The 17452-nt window shown below is 33.6% G+C and overlaps 1 pseudogene; it reads left to right on the top strand.

Moving 5' to 3' along the window:
• The first annotated feature begins 16721 nt into the window (after positions 1–16721).
• Positions 16722–17230, top strand: LOC111736488 (annotated as a pseudogene).
• The last annotated feature ends 222 nt before the right edge of the window (positions 17231–17452 follow it).

Raw genomic sequence — 17452 nt, 5'->3', positions numbered from 1 at the left:
CAACCAAAACTGTGTGTTCATCTGATAAACTGGTTTTATTTTTCCTGATTGTTTATTTTAAATGTAGAGTTGGCATGTCAAGATGACTTTGAACTTGGGGATAAGGAGAATTCTATGCTAATATTTACATGGTTTTTATAGGAAGAGAATAAAGAAATTGTGATCCCCTGTCACCACCTCTTTTTTTCTCAAAATAATTATGCCACTTTTGAGATTTCATGTGCATGCTCTAATTAAAAAAATTCAGAGTTTGACTTTAGCATTTGGTGAAAATTTTTAAATGCAGATTTGTTATTCCATATTAGGTATTAGGTGTGTAGAGATGGTCATCAGCATGAGGAACATTCCAAAGGTAAAGAGAATTCTGACTGCATTAGTATTTCTTTCTGGCCAGGTTCCTGATGTCATGTTCCCTGACGTTCATTCCTTTTCCTAATTTCCATCTTCCCTCAAGAGAGTGCGAATCAGGGACAGGGAAGATGTCTTGAAGGTTCTGAGGACACTGTCCTTGTTTCTATTCACATATTCATAGACACTTATGAATGCCTTCTCTGGATAATCACTGAACTCTGCCAAGGAAAACAAAGATGAATGACTTGTCCTCTACAGTCAGACCTAAACCAAGATCTATACAGAGATCTAAAACCCTACAAATAGCATTTTTTCCCCACTGTACTGTTCCAGTTCAACCTACGAAAACCAGATGAATTTGTATGCTATCAATTTAGAAACCTTAAAAGATCCTTGCACTATGTCAGTTCACCATAGCATTGAACTCCCTTACACAACATCCTCTGTTGTAGAGTGTAAACAAATGGCCTAACTTATAATGTTAAGATGGGCTACCTAAATGCCCTTTCTTGACTTAACCATTTTCCCGTTTAGGAAAAAAAAAAAAGCATCTTGCTGCCGGCATTAATTTAACATCGTGTGTGGGAATACTACATTTTCTAGGATTTGACATTTTCAGTGATTGAGAATTACTATGTTTTGTATATGGAAATACCACTGCTCAAAACAGAATGCTACAAATAGAATAATGCCATTTGTTTCCAAATACTATTGATATGCTAGAGTGATATGAAAATAATAATAAAAGTGAGATATTTTATGGCATCCTGGGGGGGTAAGGTTAGGACTGTAATCCATGAGTTATCTTGGTAAACGCTGCATCTGCAAGTTCTGCCAGAGAGTATTCTCGGGGCAAATGGGAAACGGGTCAATACAGTAGCTGATATTCAGCTCCTGCCATCCTGATGCCTGCCTTGAGTTCCCGCCATCTTGATTCCGCTGGTTCTTGAATTCTGAGAAAGTAGCACTGGAAGCAAAAAAGTAGATTTACTAATGGAAATGTTACTTTTACCTGCAGGTGAAAAAGGTCAAGTTTCTTTTATTTTAGCTAGCATTATATTGGCTTAGTCTGAACACTACATGTTTAATCAATGAAAAATGAAGAAAATTAGCTTACCAAATGAATTTTACTTGGTATCAAAGTATTTCAAAATATATTTAGGGATAAAACAAAGGGGTCCTCGGTGTTAAGGAGGTGGAAACTATTATGTTAGAATGTTGCATTTTCTATTAAGTAACCTTGAAATTTAGACATAAAACTTAAGTATTTGGGAAAAAATATACTAACTGTAGAATTGCTAATAGCTTAAAATATGTACACTAATCTATTCTTGAACGTGTGTGAAGCACAGTATTTTAGAGTATTCATTTATTCCACAGATACTATATTTGATTAATTCCAAAATCAACATTTTTTTTTTCACATTGGCATCTGAAGTCCAGATACTTCTAAAAATTGATGGTCCATCATAATCTAATTTACAGTAGTTTTTTTAAAACTACATAAAATACATCTTGTATTTGGAGAGACATGGCAATTTAAATGCCAAGTAACTATATGCCAGTCATTTTTAAGCTTTTGAGCTGTAATTATGACAAAAATAGACTGAGTTCTTGTTATCAAGTTTATAACAAAGAGCACAGACAAGAGCCTGTGGTATGACTTAGAGTGGGTAGTCAGCAAATGGTTTTCTTTTAAAGGAGAATTTCAGATGTATACAAAGATAAAATAGGGTTATGAACCCCATATAAGTATCACCAATTGAAGATCACCAATATTCAACAATGATCAATTCATAGCTAATCTCACTTGCTCTATATTCCTACCCATTACCCATCCCAAATTATTTTGAAGCTTATTCCACCTGTAAATAAAAGTCTGAAAAAGACATTACCACAATATCATCACACGCGTGCACGCACATGCGCGCACGCACACCCACATGCACACACACATTAAAATAGAGAAATGACTTGATTCCAAATGATGAAGTAGACAGACTTTTCCCTATACCTGGTAAGTACAACTAAAACTCCTGAACATGATATATAAAACAAACATAAGACGATGGTGGAAGAGAAAGAAGCAGACTGGCTAGGAGGATTTGGAGAACCAAAGAACAATACAGTGTGAGTTCCCTGGATTTCCTTATTGCTTCATATATCCTGTACTGATTACTAGAGAAGATGACAACCCAGAAATTCCAAGTACGGATAAAGGCCCAAGAAAACCTGCTCTCTCTAGCCAATGAACCAGGAAAGGGGCAACCTAACAAGACAAAAAAGTTTTTATGTAATAACTGCTCTAATTTAGCCAAATACCACAGAAAAAAATAGCCCTCGCCAGCAAAGACAATTTGTAGGGCCTAGCTTTCCACCCTCTCCAGGTGCCCTAATCAGTCATGTGGTAAAGAGGTTCTCTTCTCCAATGTGCGTGGAGAATACATGGGAACACTGAACTTCTACCTCCACCTGAGATTAATGAGGCTCCACTCCCTTTTCATAGTAGATATCTTCCCCCTTCCCATTAGGTGATATCAGGGGTAGCCTAACAGATTCAGAACTTTTCATATCACTCAGGAAACTAAGGCCACTTACACACTTTCATCTTGAATTGTCAGTGAGTAACAGGGTGCTCCTTTTCCTAGCCAGTATTATATTAGCATAGCCTAAGGTGGAGCCTGAACTACCCAGCAGTGACAAAGAGCCATTCTATATGCCAACTGAGGCATAGAGGAGAACGTGAACTTCCATCTCCACCTGGCTGTAAAGAAGCAGTGTCTTGCTCCAGAGTCTCATAACATAATATCCAAAATGTTTGATTTGCAATGAAAAATCACTTATGCCAAGAACCTGGAGAATTTCAACTTGAATGACAAAAGACAACAGATAACAACACTGAGATGACATACATATTAGAACTATTCAACAAAGAATTTAAAGCACCCATCAGAAAAATGCTTCAACAAGCAATTTTGAACACTTTTAGAATAAGTCTCAACGAGGACATAGAAAATTTCAACAAAGAAATAGAAGATACAAGAAAACCCAATGGAAATTTTAGAACTAGGGGGAAAAAAACCCTTCATAGATGAGCTCAGCAGCAGAATAGAGAGGATAGGTGAAAGAATCAGTGAACTTTAAGATACAACAGTAGAAATTAGCCAATCTAAGACAACAGAGAGAAAATAGACTGAAGAATAATAATAAGTAGAACTTCAAGGACATTTGCCACTGTAAGGAATGATCTAACATTCATGTCACCAGAGTTCCAGAAAGGAGAGAGAAGGTGGAGACTGAAAAGGGTAGTTGAAGAAATAATTTCTAAATGTTTCCCAAATTTGGCAAAGGACATTAACCTATAGATTCAAGAAGCTGAGCGAACTCCAAATCCCTCCAAATCCACACCAAAATCCATCATAGTCAAACTTCTCAAAACAAGATGAAACAAAAAGTCTTTAAAGCAGTGAAAAAATGACACATTACCTACAAGACAAATACAATTCGAATGACAATGGATTTATCATTAGGAACAATAAATGTCAGAAGGAAGTGGCACAGCACTTTTCAAATGCTGGAAAATAAAAGAACTGTCAATGCACAATTCTGCATATCCAGCAAACATATGCTTCAGGAATGAAAGGAATATCAAGACACTATCTGATGAAGAAAAACTAAGAGAATTTGTTTACAGCAGACCTGACCTAAAAGAATAACTATAGGAAGTTCTTGAAACAGAAAGGAAATGATTAAAGAAAGATTCTTGGAACATCAGGAAGGAAGACTAGAAAGAGTAAAAATGTGGATAAATACAATACACTTCTTTCAAGTTTTCTAAATTATGTTTACTGAGGCAAAAATTATAACTGTCTACAGTGGTTTTCAATGTATGTAAAGAAAATGAGACGATTATAAATGGGAGGGTAAAAGAGGTAAAGAAAGTGAAGAGTTCTGTACTTCACTCAAACTGGTAAACTGTTGACACCAGACTGTAATAAATTATGTATTTATAACGTAATACCTGGAGCAACAACTCTAAATAGAGTACAGAAAGAGATAAACTAAAAAACAATAGATAAATCAAAATGAAATTTTAAAAAATGTTTAATTAACCCACAGGTAGTCAGAAGAAAACAGAAAAATCTTAAACATGGAGAAAAACCAGAAAAAAGGTAATGGCAGACTTAAACACTCATGCATCATAGTTACATTAACTATATAGAAAAGATGGAGATTGGCAGAGTGTATTTAAAAAAAAAAAAAAGAAACAATATATGACCCAACAATGTGAACTATATACTGTCTGTAAGAAACTCACTTCAAATATAATAATATAGGTAGGTTGAAAGCAAAAGGATGGAATAAAATATACCCCTTGCAAACATTAATCAAAAGAAAGCTGCAGAGTCTATAGTAATAATATAAAATAAGACTTAAGAGCAAAGAAAATTGGGACAAGGAGGGATATTGCATAATGATAAATATCCACCAAGAAGACAGCAATTCTAAATGTTTGAACAAACAATAGGGCTGCAAAATATGCAAAGCAAAAAACATAAAAATGATATACATAAATTTATAATTATAATTAATGACTTCAGCACCCCTCTTTCAACAATTGATAGAACAATTAGATAGAAAATCATCAAGAATATACAACTCAACAACACTATCCCATCAATCAACAGGATCTAAATACTGACCACTCTAGTCAACAACAGTGGAATGAATAATCTTTTCAAGTTCCCATGGAATATAAGCCAAGACAGACCACTGCTAGGCCATAACCCTCCCAAAATTTAAGAGAACAGAAATTTAAAAATGTGTTCTCTGGCCTCAATGGAATTAACTAGAAATCAATAACAGAAGATAAAAAGAAAATAGTCAACTCTTAGAAACTAAACAACACACTTCTAAAGAAGCCATGGGTTAAAGTCTCAAGGGAAACTTTTAAAAAATATGTTGAACTGAATGAAAATATATCAAAATTTGTGGGACAAAACTAAAGCCATGCTGAAAGGGAAATTTATGAAACTAAATACATACATAAGAAAAGAGGGAAGATCTCAAATCAATCTAAGCTCCTACTTCCAGATACTAGGGAGAAAAATCGAAATAGACCCAAGCAGAATGCAAAAATTAGTAAAGAGCAGAAAAGAATGAAATAGAAAAACAAAAATCAATAGAAAAACTCAAATGAAACAAAAGGCTGGTTCTTTGAAAATACCAATAAAACTGACAAATCTTTCATAGGACTGAAAGAAAAAAATAGAGAAGACTCAAATTACTAATATCAAGAATGAAATAAGGAATATCATTGTAGACCCTGCAGACATTAAAGGATAATAATGGAACATGGCAAACAACTCTACACATATAATTGACAACTTAGATCAAATGAACCAAATTCCTCAGAAAGAACAAACTACTACAACTCACCCAATATAAAATTTGTAATTTGAATAATCATGTAACTATTAAGGAAATTGAATTTTAATTTTCTAACTATCACAGAGCAATAATCAGGCCTAGATGGTTTTACTGGAGAATTCTACCAAATGTTTAAAGAATTAATAACACATTTATACACTCACTTTCTGGAAAGAAGAAGAGGGAAAACTTCCCAATTTGTTTTATTGCCTCGATACCAAAACCAGACATAACTACAGACCAATATCCCTCATGAATATAGATGCAAAATCTTTAACAAGTTATTCACAAATAAAATTCAGTAATATAGTAAAGAATTATACACTATGACCAAGTGGGATTCAACTCAGCTTGCAAGGCTGGTTCAGTTAATATAATCTATCACAACATACTAAAGAGGAAGTCTTTTGATTATATCAATAGATGCGAAAAAAGCATTTGACGAAATCCAAGAGATTAATGATAAACTCAGCAAACTAGGAATATAGGAGAACTTTCTCAATTTCATTTTAAAAACCTACAAAAAGTCTACAGCGAACATACTTAATGTTGAGAAACTAGACGCGTCCTTGCTAAGATCAGGATCAAGTCAAGGATCTTCCCTCTCACCACTCCTATGCTGCATCAAGGAATTAGGAAGTTCTAGCTAATGCAATGTGACAGTAAAAGTTATATAGGTTGGGGAAAAAATAAATAAAACTGATTTTGTTCCCAATTACAGGATTATCCATGTAGAAATCCCAAAGAAATTACAAAACAAAACAAAACAAAAAAACAAAAAACAAAAAAAACCCCAAATCTTCCTGGTAATAATAAGTTTTCATATTAAGGTTGCAGGATACAAGTTTAATGTTAAAAAATCAATTGCATCACTTTATACCAGCAACAAACAATTGGAATATGAAATTAAAAACAGTACCATTTACATTAGCACCCCTAAAATAAAATACTTAGGTATGAATCTCACAATATATGTACAAGATCTGTTTGAGGAAAGCTACAAAACTCTGATGAAACAAATCAAAGACAATCTCAATGAATGGAGAGATATTCTGTGTTCACAGATAGGAAGACTCAATATTAAGATGACACAACTTGATCTATAGAGTTAATACAATCTCAATTTTAAAAAATCATGTAAGTTATTTTTGGATTAGACAAACTGATTCTAAAGTTTATATGGAAAGACAAAAGACCCAGAACAGCCAACACAATACTTAACAAAAAGAGCAACATCAGCAGACTAACATGATTTGACTTGAAGTCTTACTATAAAGTACAGTAATCAAGACAATGTAGTATTAGCAAAATAGTAGATTACTAGATCAGTGGAACGGAGAGTGCAGAGATAGAACCACATAAATACAGACAAATGATCTTTGATGAAGGAGCAAAAGCAATTCAGTGGAGAAAGAAAGTTTTGTCAACAAATGTTCAAGCTGGACATCTACATGCAAAAAATAATTTAGACACTGACCTTGTACCTTTTACAATTTAACTAAAAATATATCAAACGAAATATAAAATACAACGTTATAAAATTTCTTGACTATAACACAGACAAAAATCTAGATGACTTTGATCTAGTGATGAGCTAGATACAACACCAAAACAGCATCCATGAGAGAAAAAATAGATAGGTTAGACCTCATTAAAATGAACAACTTCTCTCCAGAAAACACTTTAAAAAACGAAAGACAAGCCACAGACTAGGAGAAAATATTTGCAAAATGCATATCTGATAAAAGGCTTGTATTCAAAATGTACAAAGAACTCTTAAAACTCAATAAGAAAACAATCTAATTAAAAAGAAGAAACACTACACACCTATTAGAATGGTAAAAATCTAAAACTGACAATACCAAATACTAGTGAGAATGTGGAGCAACAAGAAATCTCATTCATGGCTGGTGGAATGAAAAATGATGCGTCCACTTTGGAAAATAGTTTGGCAATTTCTTAAAAACTAATCATACTCTTGCCATGCGATCCAGCAATCACCCTCCTTGGTTTTACCCAAAGGAGCTGAAAAATTATATTTACACAAAACCTTCACATGGATGTTTATAGCAGCTTTATTCATAAATGCCAAAACTTGCAAGCAACCAAGGTGTCCTACAGTAAGTGAATAGATAAATATACTCTGGTATATCTAGACAATGGAATATTATTCAGCACTATAAAGAAATGAGGAGTGTCATCAGAAACATGGCAGAGTGAGAGATGTCTCCAGATCTTTGCCCTTGAAACAATAATAAGCTGAACATCTAAAACTCAACAAAAACCACCCAACTAGAAACCAAAAGAAAAACACCTTCTTTGCAAGGCTACACAGAACTTTATATAATGAATCTTCTTTCTGAAAAAAAAAAAATGCGGAACACACATCCATTAATGCCCAGGCGGAGAAATGGTCCATTAAACACCATGAACAGCCAAGGTGACGAGGCAGCTCAGAAAGAAAGAAAAAATCTCCAGAAAATAAGCTTACAGACATAGAAATATGTGGCTTAAATGACAGAGAATTCAAGATGGTACTTCTGAAAAAAACTCAGTGAGATCCAAAATGAATCACATCAACAATTTCAGGAATTGAAAAAACAACTAAATGAGTAGAATGAGTTCTTTAGCAAGGAGATCGAAATCCTCAAAAAGAACCAAATAGAACTTCTGGAGATAAAGAGCACACTGCAAGAGTTGAAAAATGAAATAACAAGCTTGGGAAATAGAGGAAACCAAATAGAGGAAAGGATCAGTGATATCGAAGACACAAATCTAGAAATAAATCAGAAAGAAGAACAGAAACTGAAGAATGAAAAATAATGAAAGAGAAATACAAGAACTATCTGATACCATCAGGAGAGGAAACATAAGAATAACGAGAATTCTTGAAGGGGAGGAAAAGGAGCAGGAATTAGAAAGCATTTTCAGACAAATAGTTGACAAGAATTTCCCAAATCTAAGGAGTGAACTGGAGCTTGGAATTCAAGAGGTCAACAGAACACCTAATTATCTGAACCTAAAAAGGCTTTCATCAAGACACATTGTATTAAAATTATCAAAAATCAAACACAAAGAATTCTCAGGGAAGCCAAAGAAAAGAAGACAGTAACCCATAAAGGAAAACCCATTAAATTATCGTATTAAAATTATCAAAAATCAATAACAAAGACAGAATTCTCAAGGCAGCCAGGGAAAAGAATAGTAACCTGTACAGGAAAACCCAGTAGATTATCGTCGCACTTCTCAGCACAAACCTTACAAACCAGAAAGGAGTGGAATCAAATATTCAAACTATTAAATGAAAGGAACTACAGGCCAAGAATACTGTATCCAGATAAGCTCTCCTTTAGATATGAAGGTGAAATTAAGACCTTTCCAGACATACAAAAATTGAGGGAATTCTCCACTACAACATGAAAATTCTGAAAGAGGTCAGTTCACGTAAAACAAAATGACAAAAAAAAAAAATGTATGATTAGGAGTAAGGTGACTAGTAGGCTGATAAAAGCAGAGGAGTGCAACCCTTACTACGAATAGGGCATTATAAGCTTAAAATAAGAAGAGATTTGCTATAGCAAGATAGTAATGAACATTCAGCATACATAGGGACAAATTGAGACAATGACTGAAAAGGGGAGGAGTCAAAGATCTAAATTCGCAAAGGGGAATGGAAATAAGATGCACAGAAGAAAAGGGGTGGCTGTATATATACAACTATCCTTTCCATATTCGTAATGGTAACCACAGGCCAAAGATTTAGAACTGAAGTATACAACATAAAACAAGAAGGACCAGAGAGAAAACCCACAAAACCCAACCAAAATAAAGAAAACAGAAACACAAGAATAAAGAAGCAATGGAAACACTGAACTACCAGAAAGCAAAAGATAAAATGGCTATAAGAAGAGCTCATATTTCAATAATCACCATAAATGTAAATGGACCGAACTCACCAATAAAAAGGCAGAGTTGCAGATTGGATCAAAAAACAAAACCCAACCATATGCTGCCTTCAGGAAACACATCTCAGTTCCAAAGACAAATATAGACTCACAGTGAAAGGGTGGGAAACGATATTTCAAGCAAATGGCATTCAGAGAAAAGCAGGAGTAGAAGTACTATTATCGGATGAAATAGATTTCAAAATCAAAAAGGTAAAGAAAGATACTGAGGGACACTTCATAATGATAAAGAGAATCATGCACCAAGAAGACATAACACTTATTAATATCTATTTTTCGGGAGTCCCTAAATATATAAAGCAATTATTAACAGAACTAAAGGGAGAAACAGACCAAAACACTATTATAGTAGGGGACCTAAATACCCCACTGTTGGATATGGACAGATCATCCAAAAAGAAAATCAATAAGGAAATAACATCCTTAAATGACACATTAGACCAACTAGACATAATTGACATTTACAGAGCCTTCCATCCCAAAACGGCTGCTTATACATTCTTTTCTAGTGCATATGAAACATTCTCAAGGATTGATCACATACTGGGACACAGAGATAGCCTCAACAAATATAAGACGGTTGAAATCATACCAACCATATTCTCTGATCATAATGCTTTGAAACTAGAGATCCACTGTAAAAAGAACCAGAAATACATGGAGATTAAACAACATGCTACTGAAGAATGACGGGCTCAGAGAAGAAATAAAAGGAGAAATCAAGAGATACGTAGGAACTAATGATAATGATAGTATAACATATCAAAACATTTGGGACACGGCAAAAGCCATCATAAGAGGAAAGTTCATATCATTCCAGGCCTATCTCCAAAAACAAGAATGAACCCAAAAAAACAACCTAACACTTCATCTTAAAAAACTAGAAAAAGAAGAGCAAATGAAGCCTAAAGTCAACAGAAGGAAAGAAATAATCAAATTAGAGCAGAAATTAATGAAATTGAAACAAACAAACAAAAAAAAAACAATAGAAAAAATAAATGCAACAAAGACCTGGTTCTTTGAGAAGGTTAATAAAATTGACAAACCCCTGGCTAGACTCACTAAAGAAAAAAGAAAAAGGACACAAATAAACAAAATCAGAGATGAAAGAGGGGAAATTACAACAGACATCACAGAGATACAAAGGATCATACAAGAATACTATGAAAAAGTATATAACACCAAATTCAATAACCTAGAAGAAATGGACCAGTACTTAGAAAAATACAACCTTCCTAGACTGAATCAAGAATTGGAAAATCTAAATAGGCCAATCAGCAGTAAGAGAAAGATATAAAAGGCATCCAAATGGAAATGAAGAAGTCAAACTGTCACTATTTGCAGATGTCATGATTCTCTATATAGAAAACCCTAAAGACTCCATGAGAACACTACTAGAAACAATAAGCAAATACAGAAAATTTTCTAGATTTTCAAAATCAATGTTCAAAAATCCATAGCATTCCTGTACTCTAATAATGAAGTGTCAGGAAAAGAAGTGGAAAAAATAATTCCTTTCGCAATTGCAACAACAACAACAACAACAACAACAAATACCTAGGAATAAATTTAATGAAACATGTGAAGGACCTATATAATGAAAACTACAAGACCCTATTAAAAGAAATCGAAGAAGATACAAAGAAATGGAAAGATATTCCATGTTCTTGGATTGGAAGAATCAACATAGTTAAAATGATCTTATTACCTAAATCGTTATACAGATTTAATGCAATCCCTATCAAAATCCCATCAGCATTTTTTAAAGAAATAGAACAAAAAATCATCAGATTTGTATGGAAACACAAAAGACCCCAAATTGCCAAAGCCATTCTGAGAAAAAAGAATGAGGCTGAAGGCATCACTCTGCCCGACTTCAAATTATAAAATTATAAAACTATAAAGCGATATTAATCAAAACGGCATGGTATTGGCAAGTATATAGATACTTGGACCAGAAATAAACCCATATTTATATGGGCAAATAATTTTCAACAAAAGAGCCAAAAACATACAATGGAGAATGGAAAGTCTCTTCAATAAGTGGTGCTGGGAAAATTGGAAAGACACCTGCAAAAGAATGAAACTGGACTTTTGTCTATCACCACACGCCGAAATTAACTCAAAATGTATTAAGGACCTGAATATAAGACCTGAAACAATAAAATGCATAGAAGAAAACTTAGGAACTAACTCAAGGACCTTAGGCTTAAAGAGGATTTTATAAATTTGACCTCAAAGGCAAGGAGAGTAAGAGCAAAAAAAAAAAAAAAAAAAAGTGTATGAGACTCACGGTGGCAGCCTTGAAAGTTATTTCTTCTAGGAGAGGAGGATTATTTTTTAGAAAGAAAACGTAATACCCTTCCATGACAAAAACTATCATCGAGTTAGGAATAGAGGAAACTTCTTCAGAATGATCAAGGACATTTATGAATAACTTACAACTAGTATCATATTAATTATGAAATATTTAATATTTTCCCCTAAGATCAGAAACAAGGCAAGGATTCACATTCTTACCACTTCTAATGAATATTAAACTAGAAGTGCTAGCCATTGTAACAAGGGAAGAATGTGAAATGAAAGATATAAACATCATAAAGGAAAAAGTAAAACTGTTTCCATTTTCACTTGGCATGATTATTTACACAGAAAATCCCAAGGAATACACACACACACAAATAAGAAAATTAATAAGTGAATTTTGCTGAAATAACTGTATAACCATATGGGGAAATAATGAACATTAACCCCTATCTCACAGCATACACAAATTTAATTTCAGATGGACCATAGAACTAATTATAAAAGTTAAAACCATAAAGCTTTTAAAAGAAAACTTAGAGTATCTTCATGACTTGAATGTAAGTGAAAATTTCCCAAGCAAGTCAAAGAAACATTAAGCATAAGAGATAAAATTGATTAATCAGGCTGTCAAAACTGTTTATGCTCTTAAAAAGATGTATTTAGAAAATTAATAGACTAGGAGTAAATATTTGCAAACATATCTGACAAAGAAATGGTATCAAAATGTATGAATGCCTACAAGTCAATAATATAAAGAGAAATAACTCAATGAAACTGGGCAAATGTTTTAAACTTCACCAAAGAAGACTTAAAAATGGCTAAAATTAAAAAGACTGACAACATAAAATGTTAATAAGTTTGCAGATCTTCCAACGTTCTTGGTGGGAGTGTAAAATTATACTACTACTTTGGATAAGGGCAAGTTTTTATAAAGTTCGAAATACCCCATGACTCATCAATTCCACTCTTCACCGTAACCCAGTAGAAATGGAACACGTATATGCAAAAATACCAGCCCAAGAATATTCTCAGCAACTTTTTTCTAATAGCCTCATATTGGAAACAACCCAAAAGTCCATATACAGGAGAATAAATAATCTCCACTATAGTCATACAATAGAAGACTACTCAGAAATAAAGGGAAATGAATTACTGATAAAATAAAAATAACATAGATGAATCCCAAAAACCATTACACTGAGAGAAATAAGCCTACACAAAAAAGTAGATACTATATGCTTCCATTTATATGAAATACTAGAAAAAGTAAAACTAATCCATGGTGGAAAATTCATAATAATGTTGTCTATGTATGGGGTAGAGGATTTACTGGAAAGGGGCATAAGGAAATTGTCTAGAGTGATGGTTATAGTCTATATCTTGATAAGGGTTATGAGTTATACAGATGTAGATGCAACTATGAAAATTTAGCATATGTAAACTAAATATCAATTAATTTCATTGTATGTATATGTTACATTAAAACTGTAAAGAAATATTGAACTCTATTTAATAATATACATAATAAAATATTTAAGGCAAAATGTACTGATGTGGACAATTTACTTTGAAAGGAATCAAAAATAAAATAGATTAATGGATGGTTAGAGGGACAGTTTCACCAATATGCAATAAGCAAGAATTATAAAACGTCAGTTGTAGAATCTAAGTGATACGTGTATGAATATTGGCTGGAAAATTATTTAAACTTTTCTGTGGATATGAGCATCCTCGCAAAAATGCTAGAAAAGAGAGGAAGAATGACTCGAATTTTGGATGGTAAAAGGCAAACAATTAACAAGAGATGAAAATGTAGAATCTTAGAAGACAAAAGAGCCAAAAAGTCAAAGTCAAAGAATGCATGAACCCCCCTACTTTATATAGGAGAGGGGGGAGGTAGATGGAGTAAAAGGGGTCATATATGTGATGACAGAAGGAAATCTAACTATGGGTGGTGAACACACAATTATATATATATATATATATATTGTTAAATTGTACACTTAAAACTTATTAGATTTTGTTAACCAATGTCACCATAATAAGAAATAATTAGAATTCTCTCACCAACAATTAAAGATATAAAATTTTAAAAAATGAGTTATCAAGGCACGAAAAGACATGAAGAAAATTGAAATGTGTATTATTATATGAAAGAACCCAATATGAAAAGGCTACATACTGTATGATTTCACTTACATGGCATCTGGAAAAGGCAAAAATATGGAGATAGTAAAAAGATCAGTGGTTGCCTGATTAGGAATTAGGTAGGAGGGAGGGATACATAGTTGAAATACAGTGGATTTTTAGGGCAGTGAAACTATTCTGTATCATGCTTAGTGGTGGATACATGCCATTTTGACATTTGTTGAAACCCATAGAATGTTTAACACCAAGAGTGAACGCTAATGTAAACTATGGACTTTGAGTGATTACTATATGTCAATGTAAGTTTGTCCGTTGTACTAATTGGACCATTCTGGTGCAGGATGTTGCTAGAGGGAGTTGTTGTGCCTTATGTGGAGACCAGGAGTATATGGGAAATCTCTGTACCTTCTGTTCAATTTTGCTGTGAACCTAAACTGCTCTAAAAACTGTATTTAAAAAAGTACCCCTCAAAAGTGGGCAGAAAGTCTGAATAAACAATAATCCAAAGCAGTATACAGAAGGGACCAATAAGCATATGGAAAGATGCTCTATGTTATATATTATTAGAGAACTGCAAGTTAAAACAATGAGATACTACTACACATATATTAAAATAGCTAAAATTCACAAGACTGACAATACCAAATGCTGGTGAGGATGTGGAAATACAGGAACTCTCATTCATTGCTGGTGGTAATGCAAAATGGTACATCCACTTTGGAAGACAGTTTGGCAGTTTCTTACAAAGGTAAACATAATCTTGCCATATGACCCACTAACCATATTCCTAGATATTTCCCCCAAATGAGTTGAAAACTTACATCCACAGAAAATCCTGCATATCAATGTATATAACAGCTTCTTTCTTTATTGCCAAAACTGGGAGCAAATAAGATGTCTTTTAGTAGGTGAGTGGATAAACTGGTACATATGGAATATTATTCACTTATAAAAACAAATGAGCTCTCAAACCACAAAAAGCACGGATAGAACTTTAAATGCATATAGTTAAGTGGAAGAAGCCATTCTGAAAGGCTATATATTGTATGATTCCAACTATATGACTTTTGGAAAAGGTGAAACTATCAAGATAGTAAAAAGATCAGTGGTTGCTGGGAGTTTGGAGTGGGGAGAGAGGTGGGGAGAGAGGAGCATGGGATTGTTAGGGTGATGAGACTATATTTTATAATAATGTAATGGTGGATACATGACATTAGGCATTTGTCAGACCTATAGAACTGTACAACACAAAGTGTGAATACTAACATAAATATGACTTTAATAACAATTTATTAATATTGGCATATCAGTTACAAATATACCACACTAATGCAAGATGTTAAGAATAGCAAAAACTCTGGGGAAGAGGAAACTAATTCAGATTTGGCAAAGAATTCTTAGCAAAAGTACAAACATTAAAATAAAAACTTCATTGCAATTTAAAACTTTTGTGTTTCAAAGGACACCATCAAGAAAGTGAAAAGACATTCCACAGAATGAAAGTTTTTGCAAATCATATATTTGATAAAGGACTTATATCCAGAATATGTATAAATAACTCTTCTGATGCAATAGTAAAAGAAAAATGACCAAGTTAAAAAATGGGCAAAGTACCTGAATAGACATTTCTCCAAAGAAGATACACAAATGGCAATCGAGCTCAACATTAGTAGTTATCAATAAAATGCATATTGAAACCACAACGAGATACCTCATACCTAGTAGGATGGCTAGAATTGAGAAGTCAGATAACAACAATTGTTGGTGAGGCTGTGGAGAAATTGGAGCCCTGATACATTGCTGGTGGGAAAGTGAAAACAATCCAGCCACTTTGGAAAACAGTTTGACAGTTCCTCAAATGAGTAAACAGGTTTCTGTAAGACTCAGGATTACATTCTAGGGAATAGACCAAAAGAAGTAAAAACATATATCCGCACAGAAACTTGTATGTGAATGTTGATAGCAGCATTATTCATAATAGTCAAAATGTAGAAATAACCCAATGTCCATCAGTGGATGAGTGAATTAACAAAATATGGTATAGTCATACAATGGAATCTTACTTGGTATAAAAAAGGAATGAAATACTGAACATTTTACAACATAGAAGAACCTTGGAAACATTATGCTAAATGAAAGAAGCAAGTTACAAAAGACTACATTCTATTCCATTCATGAGAAAGTCCAGAATGGGAATATCTATAGAGACAGAAAGGAGATTAGTTGTTGCTTAGAGCTGGGGTCAAGGAATGGAGAGATAACAGAATTATAGTAAAGGATACAAGATTTCTTCTTGTGGTGATAAAAATGTTATAAAATTGACTGCAGTGATGCACTTACCTATGAATATACTAACAACCATTGTACAATTTAAATGGGTGAATTGTATGGTATATGAATTATATGTCAATAAAACTGTAAAAATTAAAAATTCTGAAAAACGGTCTTGGCAGATCAGAACACTATAAAGGGAAGGGATATAAAAGTTTATGGGACTCACTTCCTTTTGGTCACAACCGCCATCTTCCAGTAATTCGCCAAAATGACCAACACAAAGGGAAGGAGCAAAGGCACCTGCTCGCTCCATGTTCTCTAGGCCTTTTAGAAAACATGGAGCTGTTCCTTTGACCACATACATGAGAATCTACAAGAAAGGTGATATTGTAGACATCAAGGGAATGAGCACTGTTCAAAAAGGAATGCCTCACAAATGTTACCATGATAAAACTGGAAGCGTTTACAGTGTTACCCGGCATGCAGTTGGCGTTGTTGTAAACAAACAAATTAAGGGCAAGATTCTTGCCAAGAGAATTAATGTACGTATTGAGCATATTAAGTACTTTAAGGATTGGGACAGCTTCCTGAAACCTGTGAAGGAAAATGATCAAACAAAGAAAGAAGCCAAAGAGAAAGATATCTGGGTTCAATTGAATCACCAGTCTGCGCCACCCAGAGAAGCACACTTTGTGAAAAGCAATGGGAAGGAGCCTGTGCTGCTGGAACCCATTCCCTATGAATCCATGGCATGATAATAAACAACAACAACAACAACAAAACAAAAATCGAAACAAACAAACCCCTCTAATTGAGTAGGTATCCCCTCCCACAAAGAAATATTTAAAGAAAATTAACTGTTCTAATTCATTGGGTGATGTCTTTACTATTCAGATTTAGTGATTTTTTGTTACTGAAAGATGTGAGCTGGTTTACTGTGCAACAAAGAGTATAGTCCATTGATTAGGAAACTGCAT

This window comes from Pteropus vampyrus, unplaced genomic scaffold (assembly GCF_000151845.1).
Source record: "Pteropus vampyrus isolate Shadow unplaced genomic scaffold, Pvam_2.0 Scaffold20, whole genome shotgun sequence".
Classification (NCBI taxonomy): domain Eukaryota; kingdom Metazoa; phylum Chordata; class Mammalia; order Chiroptera; family Pteropodidae; genus Pteropus; species Pteropus vampyrus.
Note: the sequence above shows the minus strand (reverse complement) of the source record. Positions and strands in the feature narration are given on the sequence as shown.